The following is a 14,126-nucleotide window of genomic DNA, read 5'->3' as shown; positions in this document are numbered from 1 at the left end:
CAGTGGCCTGCAGTCTGTTGACGTCACATTTTCGGCTCGACTCAGCTCGCTTGGAACCCCGGCAGAGGAGGTACTAAAATAGTACCTGGTACCAGGTACTAGGGCATAGTGGAAAACCCTACAGGTCGAGCCGAGCCGAGCCGAGTAGGTGCTAGTGGAAAAGCACCATAACAGATTTGTTATCGCCTTGCAATGCAATGCAAAGTGATCAGCAAGCAGATTTATAATTGGTGCAGTGTTCTTTTCTTTTATTCTTTTTGCATCAGAAGTTAGGGTTGTCACTGTGAGACTATATGTGCTGCTGCCGAGCCTCTCCAAGTTTGTTCATTTATAGAAAGACCAGGCCTAAACACGTGTTACAGTAATGCAGTGAATTCATTTTTCACATTTTAATCTTACTTTTTTGCAATCTACTGTCTTCTAAAACTAAAACTTAGTCCCCATATCTTTCTGTCTTTCCTATCTCGTTAGTAGCACTGATAGTAATAAAACATCTTTACCTTGATCCATCAGTCTATACCCCTCTTCTCATTCACTTTGTTGAACAGTGTGGAAATATACAGTATGAGGAACCTAACTTGGTACATGATTTTTTACTCATACATTTCAAAAGGTTGTAGATAAATATAATAGCTAAATTCACTTGATATTAATCTGAATATATATCTTAATATTAAAGATTGATATTATATTTCAAAAGTTCAACAATTTCTAGTTTGACATGTAATAATTCCTTTTTTAGTTTCCCTGTTGGTGTACAGTTTGTGCTCTAACTTTATGATGATAATCTCTTAATTTAGTCGAATAATTCTTTGTTGCAGTCATTACTATTGTTCAGATGTTGAACAGATATTAACGCAGAGTAGAGAAAACAACAACAGAACATCTCAATTCACCCTTTCTGCCCGTTCTTTCTTCCTGCTTAAAGATAATACAATTCATTACTGGACACAACATTTTTCAGTCAACATATTTGACACCGGGTCTTCAGTGTGTAATGAGTTGTTTATATGTCAATCTGACTAAATTCCTTAGTCACGGATAATAGTCAGAGGAAGTCTGTCTGTGCTTTTCTCTTCTCTTCTTACTATTTTCTGCCATTAGTGGCTATCAAATCATTGGCTTTGTGGCTTCCATTTATATGAAGAAAAAAAACCAAACATTAGAATTAAAGAGATGATAAACTTGGAAAGGATTTGAGGCTTCAGCAATTCTTTTCTCCAATATGTAGTTTGTCTTAAAATCTGTGTGTGTGTGTGTGTGTGTGTGTGTGTGTGTGGAACATGAGGTGCATATTATTACAGCTGAGAGTAAAATGGACTTGGGTTGAGGAAAGGGACTGTTGGCAGCCATATCTGCATACTGTGCATGGCAACTTTTCCCCAGTTGCAGTCTTCACGAATGACATAAGATACACTCCTGCACTTTGTCATGTGAGAAATTTCTTTGTTTCTCAGTTAAAGGATAAGGTGTTAGGGTAAAGGATTCCACTGTTCTGCATTGCTGCTAGTTTGCTCATCTGTTTGTGGATCTGTTCACACAAATCTAGGACCTCCAAAGTCTAATATCTGTAAATTGGTACTGCTCCAAAGCATTTTTTAAATTTCTTTTTTATTGTTTAGTGAGTAATCAATTGATTTATAAAGATTAATCAGCATTTATGGTGGATTTCAATTTGCTCAAAGACTTTTACTGTATTTCAAAACCAAATGAAGTAGCTAGTATATAAACAAACTGAGTAGGTTTTGCATTTTCATGAAACCTTGAATCTACTAACATTTTGATAGTTTGTGTTTCCTTGGCACATATGCAGCGTTGAAGCTTGACCACGTTTGTGTGTTGAGTTTCTGTGTATATCATCTGTTATCTGGTAAACCAGGAACATTGACAGTTGACTCCCCTCTTTGAGATGAGATGTCATCTCAAGAATCTTTGAGGTTAAAGGGGGTGAACTTGGAATAAAGGTACGAGGGGTTAGAGAAGGCTTAAGAATGAGGGAAAGAGAACGGCATGAGGGAGGAAGATAGAAAGAAAAAGCGGGCCAGGTGAGAAGAAGGTGAGAGAGGAAGGCATGCCAAGAGAAGTGGTTTGGAATAAAGAAGTACAATATTGAGTTTAGAGTGTAGAGATAACTGTGAAAGAGGGGTGAAGGTTTAAGGATCAATGAGAGCAAGAGATGAGGGGTGAGAGATTTTAGCGATAAGACTATCTGCAGTTCAGATGGTGAAATTAGAAGTGAGGGAATGGAAATTGGGTAATGTTCAGAGAAAGAAGAATGAGGGATGTGTAACATGGAGAAATGAAATAGTCGGGCTGTTTGCTCTGTGGGCTAAGGCACTCAGAGCACAACAGGTCTGAGCTGGATGTAGACCAATTTTAGGGTGGTGTAGACCATCAGATGAGGTATTTTCTCTTCTGAAGAAGTATAATGGCAGCGTAAACATAGCCACACTCAGGCCTCAGGGTTTGAAACTTTCTGGTATCACAGTGTCACAGTCTTCTGCTTAGCACCTTTCACACCAACCACCTTCTGACGATAAATGAGTTTAGCATTTTTGTGGCCTGGAGAAAACATGAGCATGTGCATTTTCATTGCGTTGACAATTGTCGATAGAGTTGTGCTCATGAGTTTACATACCCTGGCAGAATTAGTGAGATGTGGACCGTTCTTTAAAGAAAACATGAGTGATCAGGCAAAACACATTTCTTTTATTTTTAATGGGATTCACATTAAACCGTCAGGTACCACAGAAGAGCACAATCATTAAACGAAACATAGCAATAAAGGAAATAATGAGATGGTCCCCGTTCAAAAGTTTGCATTCCCTTAATACTGTGTATTGCCCCTTTGGCATCAATGACGGCTTGCAGTCTTTTGTGACTGTACTGGATGAGCCCCTTTATTTTCTCAGGTGGTAAAGCTGCCCATTCTTCTTGGCAAAAAGCCTCCAGGTCCTGTACATTCTTGGGCTGTCTTGAACATGAACTGCACATTTGAGATATCCCCAAAGTGGCTCAGTGATCTATGATTAAATCTGCAACTGATGTCTAATGGTCCCTAATTTGCAAAACTGTGTTTAACCTACAGATGCAGTAGTTGCAGGCAAAGTTTGGAACAAGAAAACAGTTTGAGTAATAATTTGGCTAGTTTTCCAAATGGCCACTCTTGAAGGCTGTCCCAAAAAAAGAAATGTGCTATCATAGAGAGGAGCAGGACACACAGAACCACAGATGGGAATAACAGAGCACATCTTCAGACAAGAGAAGAGAGCTTGTATCAGAAGTGGCCTACTTTCTCACCACTGCAGACCTGGCAAATCACTCCTTTTTGAATTGTGAGTTTTGGAAAGTTATAGATAGAGCTAACAGTTCACGTTGCAGGATGCAGCAACCCCCATCCAGATGTCTGAAAGATGGGGGGAGGGGGTATCAAACCCTGTTAGGTGAGCCCACAAACACTTTGAAGAGGGGGAGGATGAAATAAGAGACTTAAGGAGCGATAAGGGTTTGATATGGCGTCAGATGAGGTTAGGATGTGGAGGGTAACGGTAATGACAAGATAACTGTATTTAGAAATTACATTTTAAAAGTTGAAATAGTTTGTCCCCTGTGTTGGCTAACAGATGCCTAATACTGGTCACATCAACCCCTCATTTTCAGCCGTACAGTTACAATTTATTGTTACACATCAACTGTGACCTCCTCTGTAGCACAGCTGACTCACATCCATCCATCCATCCATCCATCTCTCACTTACTTAGACATAGACCTCCATATCTCCAGCCACCAGACTCCCATGTCTCTCTGGAGAAGGATGTCCCTGCAAGCATCCTGTCAATTCTACCTGTCAATCAAAATATTTTGTGGTGGTGATTGGTTGTCATGTGTCCAGAGGGCTTGTCTTGTTAGTGAGGCTGACATACCTCGGAGTACAGTGTGCAGTTTGAACTGAACTCAGTGGATTCTTGTTTTTTCTCTGATGAACACACAGTACGGGAGGAGTTCTGCATGTGGCTAAGCATGAATTAATGTTAGACTATATGGATCTGAGTCTCTGTTAGATTATAGTGACAAATCTAAGACAAAGAAACACTACTTCCATTAACACTCAATCACATCACATCAATTACTCCCAGTAAATTACACTTGCTGCCATTATATAGGTCCAGCGTAGAGATGACTGCGAGCACAGGCAAAAGATACATCTGAAAGAAGAGATCAGTGTGGATGAAGGTCAGACCATTCTGCTGTCTTCTCAGCCTTAATCCAGCTGTTGTTCCATCTGAGCAAAAATACTTTATACCTGGAATTTTAAATCCATGTTTTTACATTTAAACTGGCATCGATGAAAACCCAAATTGATGAATTAGTCCAATCACTGTAAGTAAAATCATCTCAACTATATAGTAACACTGTAAAATACCTTGCCTTCAGTACTCTTTCTTCTTTTCTCATTCACCCAGTGTGTCACTCAGTTAACATAACAAAACAAAAGAAATGAAAGAATAGGAGAAAGTCCTTCTTCTTCATTCATAACCACAATACCCATGCTATTGTTTCATGATTAAATTACAAGTTGGGTGTCCTATTATCCTCTGTCTTTAACAACAGCGCAAAGTAGCTCATATATAACGGGAGCAACCTAAACAACATGCGTTCAGTGAAAAGTTATATACTTGAAAGTAGAAGCACAGGAGGAGCACTTTAAGCCAGCATCACCCAGCCTTGATCCACACCACATATTCTGACTGACACACACTCCTCCCCTCTACCATCGCCTCCCTCTAGTCTGTGACGTGTCACTCCCCTTCTCCATCCCTGATGATTGATAGGCGCGACACCCTAATCTAAAGGAACATTTCTCGGTACTGTCCACATGTTATCAGCCCAGCAGCTTCCATATACTCAGTGTGTGTGAGCCCATCACAGGTCTGCTGTTGGTGGCGGGACTCTACAATGGCACACCGACTACCAGCCTATCACATTCCTGGCTTCTCCTGCAGCCAATGCGCCTGATCCTGCATACCTTTCACTCAAACTTAAATGCACGTGAGCACATTCGTATTTAGCTTGTCAGGGTGCGCGCCTACACCCATTCCCTAACCATTTACCACGATGGTAGCAAATGCACTGCTGCAATATTGTAATGTTAAAATGCAGCTGCTGAAGTAACTTGTGTTAGGTGTTAGGTCTGGATACGACTGAAACTGAGTAAAATTCCTAACAGTGAGCAGCATTCATCTAGAGAAGTCTGACTCACTAGCACAAACTGTTTCATTAATGCAGTAATGTCTGGCAGTGCTTCAGCGGTGTGTGTTCTCCTGTCGCTGCAGGACCACCCTGCCAGGCGGCATGCTTAGACCTCGTAGTGAAAACACATCGTTAGATTTTAAGATGATTAACTAAGTAGTTGAAATAGTAGTTTGTCTGGAGGCTGGTGGCTGATTTTCAATGAAACTTGGACAACAGTAGCTGATAGAGCTAACTGTTGTTAGCTCTGTCTGGCAGAGGGACAACCTTCACGGCCTCTCAGTTTAACCCCACTTTTTCAATCCTGTCACTCACAGCTTTGCACATTTTAGGCCAGCGCGCACTGTACCGCACTTCTGTGAAGCAAAAGGCCTAACTCTTAAGTTGTGTTTGTCCTTTCGGCCAGCTTTACTGTAAAACATCAGACCGCAGTGGGGTGTCCATGCACGTGTGCTTTTTACAGACATCGTCGTTAACAATTTAAAAATATTACAGTTCCAAATTTTAAAACCCACTTTGTGCGACTATGTGGGGCAGTGGCATTAAAAAAAATTCAACTTTAGCTACACCATGCTTAAATAATACCAAAAATAGTAACTGATCATTTGTAGCAGTGTGGATGTTTTTCTTGAATGTTTCTGTCCTTGTGAAGATGCTAGAACATATAAGAAGAGGAATAAAGGGGAAAAGCCTTCACACTCATCTCCTACTTTCTGCTCGTTTTCCTCATCCTCATTACATCTCTTTCTTATCATGTTCTGTTTTTCTTTCCATGTCCTCTACTGTATCTCTCACTCACCAGTTTCCTTCCCTTTTTAGACAACAATCACTTGTTTTCCCAAGTCTTAAGGGAGTACATGTATCTACAGCAACAATAGAAAATATATTTGGTCAAATGTATCAATGTAAATTATAAAATGAATTGTTATCAGTATGCCCTATAAAACTTGGATATGAATGTTTTTCCACTTAGTCTTTTATGCTAAATGAACCTCTGTATTGCAAAATATAAACTGCAGACTGTACTTTTTTTAAAGTGAAAGTAGACAGAAACAAGAGAGGTAAATACAAAAATGATGTGTATTTTAGCAATATAAATTCATTTTATTGTATATGCAATGATGGGATGGGACAGAAATGAAGGAGGCAAAAATCATGAATTCTTCCTTTTTCCTTATAGTTGTCACCATTCACAGATTTGATTTTATAGCCCTTCTTTGTTTCTTCTGTTTGTTCACTTCACTCAGTGCTCTTTTCTTGCTCTTGTCTGTTTAATTGGTGGACCTCTAAATGACCCTGAGTGTGTCGAGCAAGTCTCTCACTCTTTTACTTTTCCATGTCTCCTTCCCCAACCAGCTCTGCCGATACGGGCCTGATTGAAATGTCCTTTTTCACAGCAGCCAGAAGGAGTTGTTACAGCTGACATGAATTAATGATTGAATTAATTATCAGAGTCACATACCATACAATTAATTTTGTGGCTTTGCCTCAGTCTTTCTTCCTCTCCCTGTCTGTGCATAGAGAATGTCAAGAAACATTTTCTAATTAATTTATGTGTGATTATCAGGAATAGTTTCTGGAAGGTCTCCACTTTCAATTTGTGACAGACTACAGCAGAGGAGGGAGGGAAGGCTGAGAGAGAGATGGAGGTGGGAGTGTAAATGATGGAGCGGCTGTGCTTGTGAAGTGCGTGCCCTCTTGCACACACACACTCTACAGTCAGTGCACACTCTTACATATTCTTTTTCTCTCTGACGCACAGTTTTACATTAGAATTACTCCCAGAATTCCCTCTTTCTCCTCAATCCATGACTCTCCAGTTTGTGTTGTTTTGCTTTGAAACTGAATATTGGAATTTGATTGAGTTTTTTTAAAAACTGATAATACATTCATCTATAGGGGTGTATTTGACATGGTCTTAATGGCAACATTTGTGGAATTTTTAACACTGTCTTAAAGAACAGGTGTGTCTACCCTAATATTTCTGTCAAGAGTTATTGGTTGCCATAATCCATCTTTCTTATTTTAGCAATGAAATGCCACTATATATCGCATGAAATCGATGGCTAAATTCAAGTACTCTCTGCAGTTGACAACTCAGTATGTCATATGTACAAGTTCAGCTTAAGCTGTAAAGCGACAACAGCCAGATCAAGTGGGTACCTTCGTCCTGGCAGTCAAGGAACTGATCTTGACATATGCTGCTGCCACAGATCAGTAAGAAAACACTGGAAACGCAGTGCATAGAATGCATGGGGAATTGCATAGGGAGAGTTTGCACTAAAAAGACGGGAAAACCAGGAAGTTTCCTGGTTGATTAGTGTAATGGGACTTTAGCATAATCACTGATCTTTTTGCAAAGTAAAAACCAACAGAACCAATGGAAACATGACCCTCATCCACAGAAAATATCCAAGGAACAGAAGTTAAAAATTCTATAGCTCTGCTAGCAAACCATAGAGGCTGCATTGTTCATTACATTCCACAATATGATAGAGCCTGATGGAAGGAGCCACTTATTCAGTCATGTTCATGTTCAGTCGTGGCTTTTTATGAGGTGCTCAGAATGGAGCCATCATCTATCATGGTTACCCACACTACCAGCCATTAACGTGGTCATGGTCGTTACACAATTCAAGACCTTCTGCATGCAGCATTAGATCATGAGATATTTATGTATATCGTGTTAACACTTTGAGCTGAAGTTGGCTCTAGAAATCTCAATTTCTAGTTTCTAGTTTCTTCACATATTTGTGAAGTTGCTTGTTCGCTTCTAATTTTTAATGTGCTCAGCAAATTTAATGGCCGTCTTTCCGAGTAGATTTTCTTTCTTTTTTTTTTTCCCCAACATTATTTATAGAACATTTTGAACATCTTAGACAGACAGTGTGATGCACAGCACAAGAAACAAAAATATAGAATAAACGTGGATTGGCACATCTGACTGTCACCCCTCTTCCCCCCACCCCCCACCCACTGCCAGGCCAGACACTTCGAACACAAAAAGAAAAAAAAAAAAAAAAAAAGCATTCTATACTAGAAGAAGAATAAAATAATTATTAAATGAAATTAAATGAATAAATAGGATAAATACATTAAGGAAGGAAAGAGGAAAAAAAAATTTAAATAAATGAAGATTTACACGTTTCAATCTTCCAGCTCAGGTGAAAAGTCTAGTGAATGTATATAGTTCAAAAAAGGATCCCAAGTAACATGAAATGATTTCACAGAACCTCTTAGTGCAAACCTGAGTCTTTCAAGCTTCAAATTATAAAGCACCTCATGAACCCATCGTGAATGTGAAGGGGGACCAGGGAGCTTCCAATTGAGGAGAATCAGACGACGAGCTAATAGGGTGGAGAACGCCAAGGCCTGTTTCAAATTTTTAGGAGCACTTGTGGAGGGTGCAATGCCAAAAATCGCAGACAGACTGTTTGGAGCAATAGCATAATGTATCAAAAATGTATGCCCAAAACAGCCCCAGTTTAGCACAAGACCAGAACATATGAGCATGATTTGCAGGAGATAAATAGATTTTCTTTCTTTTAAATGAATAACATAGTAGATAGGTGGGATTACGACCTGAACATAACCGTAGAATACTTACCATTTCTAATAGTGACTGATGAAAGTGGTCGACATGATTTTAAAATAGTGTGTTGGATGCACACAGTCTCCCTCGCTCTGTCTTGTGACTAGTTGAATAATGCTGGACTCATGCATAGAGAGGCGCATTTTTTATCAGCACTAAATAAAACTCCCCACCAGCAGTCAGGTGATTAAACTCCAAAAGTTTTTGCATGTGAATGTCAGTATTCTTTGCATTTAGCTTCAGTGCGGAGGAGGCAGAGGAGTAGGGCTCATCTCATCAACTATAGCCCTGTCACTTGTTCTGTTTTCACCCCCTTCGTCCTCTGAACAGAAAAATCGCTTTTAGTTTTTTCCTCCTCATTTTATCTTTCTTCACATATTTGTGAATTTGCATGTTTGCTTCTTGCTCTTTTCTAGTGGTGTATGTGTTTTGTAGATAAAAGTTCAGCAGTGCAGTTAAGAGAAATTAGTTGGGTAAACAGTGGTAAATGTCAATGATAAAGTTCTGTTGAAGCTCATCTGATTAGCAGGGCTACGCAGGTGTCTTATCTTGCCTGTGCAACAGAGGGTAAAATGGAAATGATTGCGTGGTCCTGAGCAGTAGATGCCTATCCCAGAAATGTCTATCTGCCGCTGAGCCGAGCCTGCCGGACTCCAGGGACCCAGGGGTGCTGAATGGAAGATCATGGAGAGAGAAAGATGAGAAAGAGAAAAAGGAGGCATAATCAGGTCGCCCTTGTTGTTAGATTGAGGCTTTTTATCAGCATGCATTATAGATAACGTGAGTGTGAAGAGCAGAATACATAAATGCAAATTTTAGACTTTTCAAGCGCTTTACCAAAATAACGAAATAAAACCACTTCTGATTGAACATTGATTGAAGTTATACCACTATAAATCAATAATGGGATAAGAATTGCAACAGATGATTGTTTAGCATTTTGAGGTCCAGGTGTGTTAATTAAGCCAATATGATGCATATGAATAGTTTGCATGAATGTCACCACCAGACTCTGAGACAAGAACCCAAATGCACAACTCAGTACAGAGGAATTCAAAATAAAATGCATCTAATGAAAAGTTCTCTTTGACAACAGTCTAGCAAGGAAACAACATGAATAAACAAAAAAAACTCTTATAGAAGAGAAGTGAAAAGAGGAAACCGAACGATAAGAAGCCAAAAATGCAAAGTACAAACAGAATATGGCTCAAAGCTCACAAACACGGGGGCTTCATGTAACCCGACAGAACACCAGCTCTCTGACACATAGGACAAGACAAGCTAGCACAGGAGAATATATGCACAAGGTAAGTGGGGCAGATAATCCTACAGGCACACACAAAGACAGGAGGTAAAGCTAACACACATGAGAGGGAAACGTTACCACGAAGTAAAACAGGAAGTTTTACTCTTACAATACAACGAAGGCGCGAGACAAGACTGAACGAGACATAACAGTAAACGCTAAAACCTTCTACTGCTTTATGAGAAAGTCCTAGAAACTGTTGGAAATGCATTTTTACTACATTCAAAACTGTCAAATTTCCTAGTCTTTTTTTTTTTTTTTTTATTTGCAAATACCTGATATATAAAATACATTGTATGGTTTAAAATATGTATTATTTTTCAAATGTCAAAATGACTGGAAAATTGCAAAGGTTCCAGCTGCATTAATTAAAAGTTTTTTATATCGCCATTATTATGTGTAATCTGAAAGGGTTAACTCATGGTGACTGAATCTACCAACCTGCCAAAAAAATATTGAAATCTCTCATGTAAAACCACCAAAACTTTGGAAGAAGCCCATTACCTATAGCAAGATATAAATAAAATCCAAATTTGTGCCCATAAATGATGAAAAGTCTTGCCTTTGATGCCCACCTAGCTCTGTAATATTGACTATATATATATGATTTCTAGAAGTAATTGAGACTGATAGACGCTGTATTGTCCTTCCCATATATAAAAAGAAAGCCTTCGTTTATTTGGCGCATAATTGGATTAGACGTGCAAACATAGTACGCAGAACCCCATCGTCTTTAACTTTAGCAGAACTACAGTACTTGTCCTGTGTTTCTCACGAGGACTAGAGCTAGTACAGGAATAGGAGGGGTTGTCATTCAGCAGAGGTTAAACCCCACCTATTAGCGTGAGGTCAGAGTAGCACACAGATAAAGATTTCCTGTTGTGTGGTGTCAAAAAATCAATATCTCCCCCGCGATGTGGTCATTTGATATCAACAATAGTCTTTTTAAAAATCAATTAGGCTGAATAGTAAAGAACATCAGTGTTGGGTTAACGCTTTCCTTTTTGCCTCATTTTTCAGTGATACCCAGTGTAGCAGGCTGTTTTGTTGGTGGTAGTCGCTCCTATTGGATGACCGGGTGTGATGCATACCAAGCTGACCTACACGATGTTAGACTTCACTTCTAGCAATGATACAATCTGTAAAACATTTTTAACAATTTTGCTTTGTGTCATTTTCCGTCTAAGAACTTGCTCATGAAACAACAGAACAGTCAATTCTGTAACATCATCAACACTATCCAGCTCTCTTTTAAGGGCTCTCTGCCACCTTGTGACTAGGTGACCCCCCCCCCCCCCCAGACACACACACACACACACACACACACACACACACCCCCACAGTCATTGGTTAATTGCATTAGTCATTTCATTAATGACAGACTGATTGTTTTATTGTGTTAGCTCGTCAAAGAGGCCTGGACGCCCCAGTGGCTGCTGAAGTGTCTGTATTGATAAGCTTTTGTCTGTATGTGTATGTATGTTCAGCTGGTGACAGAGGAAGTCTATTAGTGTGATGGTGTGCACAGGCTAGACGTGGGTAAAATGTGTGTTTGGATGCTATGTGTCAAAGTGTGTGTGTGTGTGTGTGTGTGAGGGGGAGAGAAAGAGAGTGAGACAGACACACAGAAGGTAGGGGTGTATGGCAGAGCTAAATGAGTGAGACAATTAGGATAGGGTGGACATTGATAACTAACCCCTCCAGCCTTGTGCTTTTTAGGAATGGGTCATCTAGCACTGACTGAAAGAATGATAATAGTCTATTGTCATTTATGCTGCCTATAGTTAAGCAGTTAAACTCATGATGTGCTTATATGTGCATTGTCTTATGGAAAATAAGATTGACAATGGAGCCAATAGGGCTGAAACAGAAATATGCTCACAACAGTGAGCAGATATGATCTTTACCACGGTCACCATCTTAGGTTAGTATAGGCCTAAATACAATAAATACAAAGTAGAGCTGTGGTTGATGGGAATGTCTTTAGTTTATAGTAATATATATTTAGCCTCTCTAGAAGGATAAAGGTTGACACAAACACTACAGTTCAATCAGGACAGGAAAAACACAAATGTCATTCTAGTTGGAAAGCAGTAAATCAAATGCCGTGATGTATAAGTTATTACTGCTCAACTAATTATTAAATCTCATGTGATGTTAATTGATAGAAAAGCACTGATTCACACTTTATTTTGTGAACATCTCAGAAATGCACTGCGCTTAATTCAGGGCTCAGCCACTCCTCCCGTAGTGCACCGCAGAGGGTCGCATGAAAACACTTGGATATTCAGGTTGGCCTCATCCCGCCACAAAAACAAATGAGCCATTTGGATAGGATAGGATATAATATAACAGATTACAAAAGGAACAGGATTATACATGGTACCAAGCATGCAATACAGACTAATGTTTGTGTCCGTTCACTAAGGTCAAATCCCCACATTACTTCAAAATGAGGGTCTATAGACCTTGCCATTCGGATAAGAGTTCCATATGATGCGATTGGCCAGTGGTGCAGGGGCAGCCTGGACACTGATGGAGTACTGAGATAAGGAGGGTAGAGTGGCCAAACTGAGGCCCCATAGGATAATAGGGGATAGGATACTGGCTTGACGCTGGACTTCAGACTCAGCCAGCCAGGTTAGACTTAGAAGTTATGCTGGGGTTGGTGCTTGATATGGGACTGAAATGTGACCCTGACTTGCCTCCGACTCTCACTGTCGTGTGCCAGGAGACCGGACCCCGACAACCTGGCTAAATTCTTTTAAACTTGGTATATTCTAAGAAGTGTGACTAGGGTTTCTTAAAACATATTTGTGAAATCAAGCTCCACACAAAACCTGAGTCATCCAATGAAAAATTCAGTCTAACCTGACCTAAGCACAACAGGTCAGGTCAGCTCCTGTTGCGTCCTGCATCAGTGTCAATGTGCACTGGGAAGACAATAAATGAAAAAGCGCCCCTGGTTACAGAGTGGCTTATTCCATGACTGGTAAGTAGGGTATGTCGGCACCTGGACACGTGTAAGCACTTAAATAAGCAGTACAGCGCTAAGATAAAATAGATCAAGTCATAATGCACTGAGTTGGTTGGGTCAGTGTTCAGATCAGTGATCCCAATAAAACAGATACTATCACGCAAAGTAGTTCCATAACATGTTATCACTCTGTGACCTGTGTGGTATTCATTATATTCTACTGAGTGTTATCACAACTTGGAGCTGTGAGTTAAGAGCATCATACAACTTCCTGTGTGACTTTTCCTGTCTTTTCAACAGTGAAACAATATTTCCAACTGATATTTGGCTTTTAAGGACTTGTTTTATTAAATTACTGTCTACTTCTTACTGCCTTGTGTCCCGCCTACTTTCTTCCCTGAAACCACACTCCTTCCTGCCCCCTCCTCCCCCTCCATAACCCCACCACCACTACCACTACCTCCTCCATCCCCCACCAGTGGTGGGAAAACCATTTTATCAGCGTCTGTCCGTTGTTCTCTGGTGGGGATAGATACAGAGAAGATAGATGAGTGTTTTGACATAGAGAGTGTTAGACAAACACTCTTATCAGGCCCGCCACTTTAGACCGACCCCCCGAAACAGTCGCCTGAGCCACGGATGAGATGAGGAGGTGGGGGGGGGGGGGGGGTGGGGGGGGTCCTCAATGCCTCCTGGTTAACTGGCTGTGTCTGGGCTACAGCTTGCTCAGATCACAGCCATCATTGCCATCCCTCTACAGTTGTCTAATTGAGGAAGTACACAAGAAGTTATCCCTGTTTGAAACGGCCAGGACAGAGAGTACTCTGCTTGTGTTAAACTCCCCCTGCTGTCGAGCTGTTGAACATTTCTACTGTATGATTTGAGCAGGGTTCAGATCAAGTTCAAGCAACATGCTTTTGCCAATTGTTGTTTTTTTTCCTTTTTTTGTCACATGGTTGCTGCAAAACACTGTAGATCATGTTTTAACCAGTAGGGTTTTT

The 14,126-nt window shown here is 40.2% G+C and overlaps 1 protein-coding gene across 1 annotated transcript in view; it reads left to right on the top strand.

Moving 5' to 3' along the window:
- The window catches only part of zfpm1 (zinc finger protein, FOG family member 1), a 92,379-nt gene that overhangs the window by 53,255 nt on the left and 24,998 nt on the right, over window positions 1-14,126 (top strand). The gene's annotated exons all lie outside the window — the stretch shown is intronic.

Source organism: Pempheris klunzingeri, chromosome 5 (genome assembly GCF_042242105.1).
Source record: "Pempheris klunzingeri isolate RE-2024b chromosome 5, fPemKlu1.hap1, whole genome shotgun sequence".
Lineage (NCBI taxonomy): Eukaryota > Metazoa > Chordata > Actinopteri > Acropomatiformes > Pempheridae > Pempheris > Pempheris klunzingeri.
This window is presented reverse-complemented; position numbering and strand designations above follow the sequence as displayed.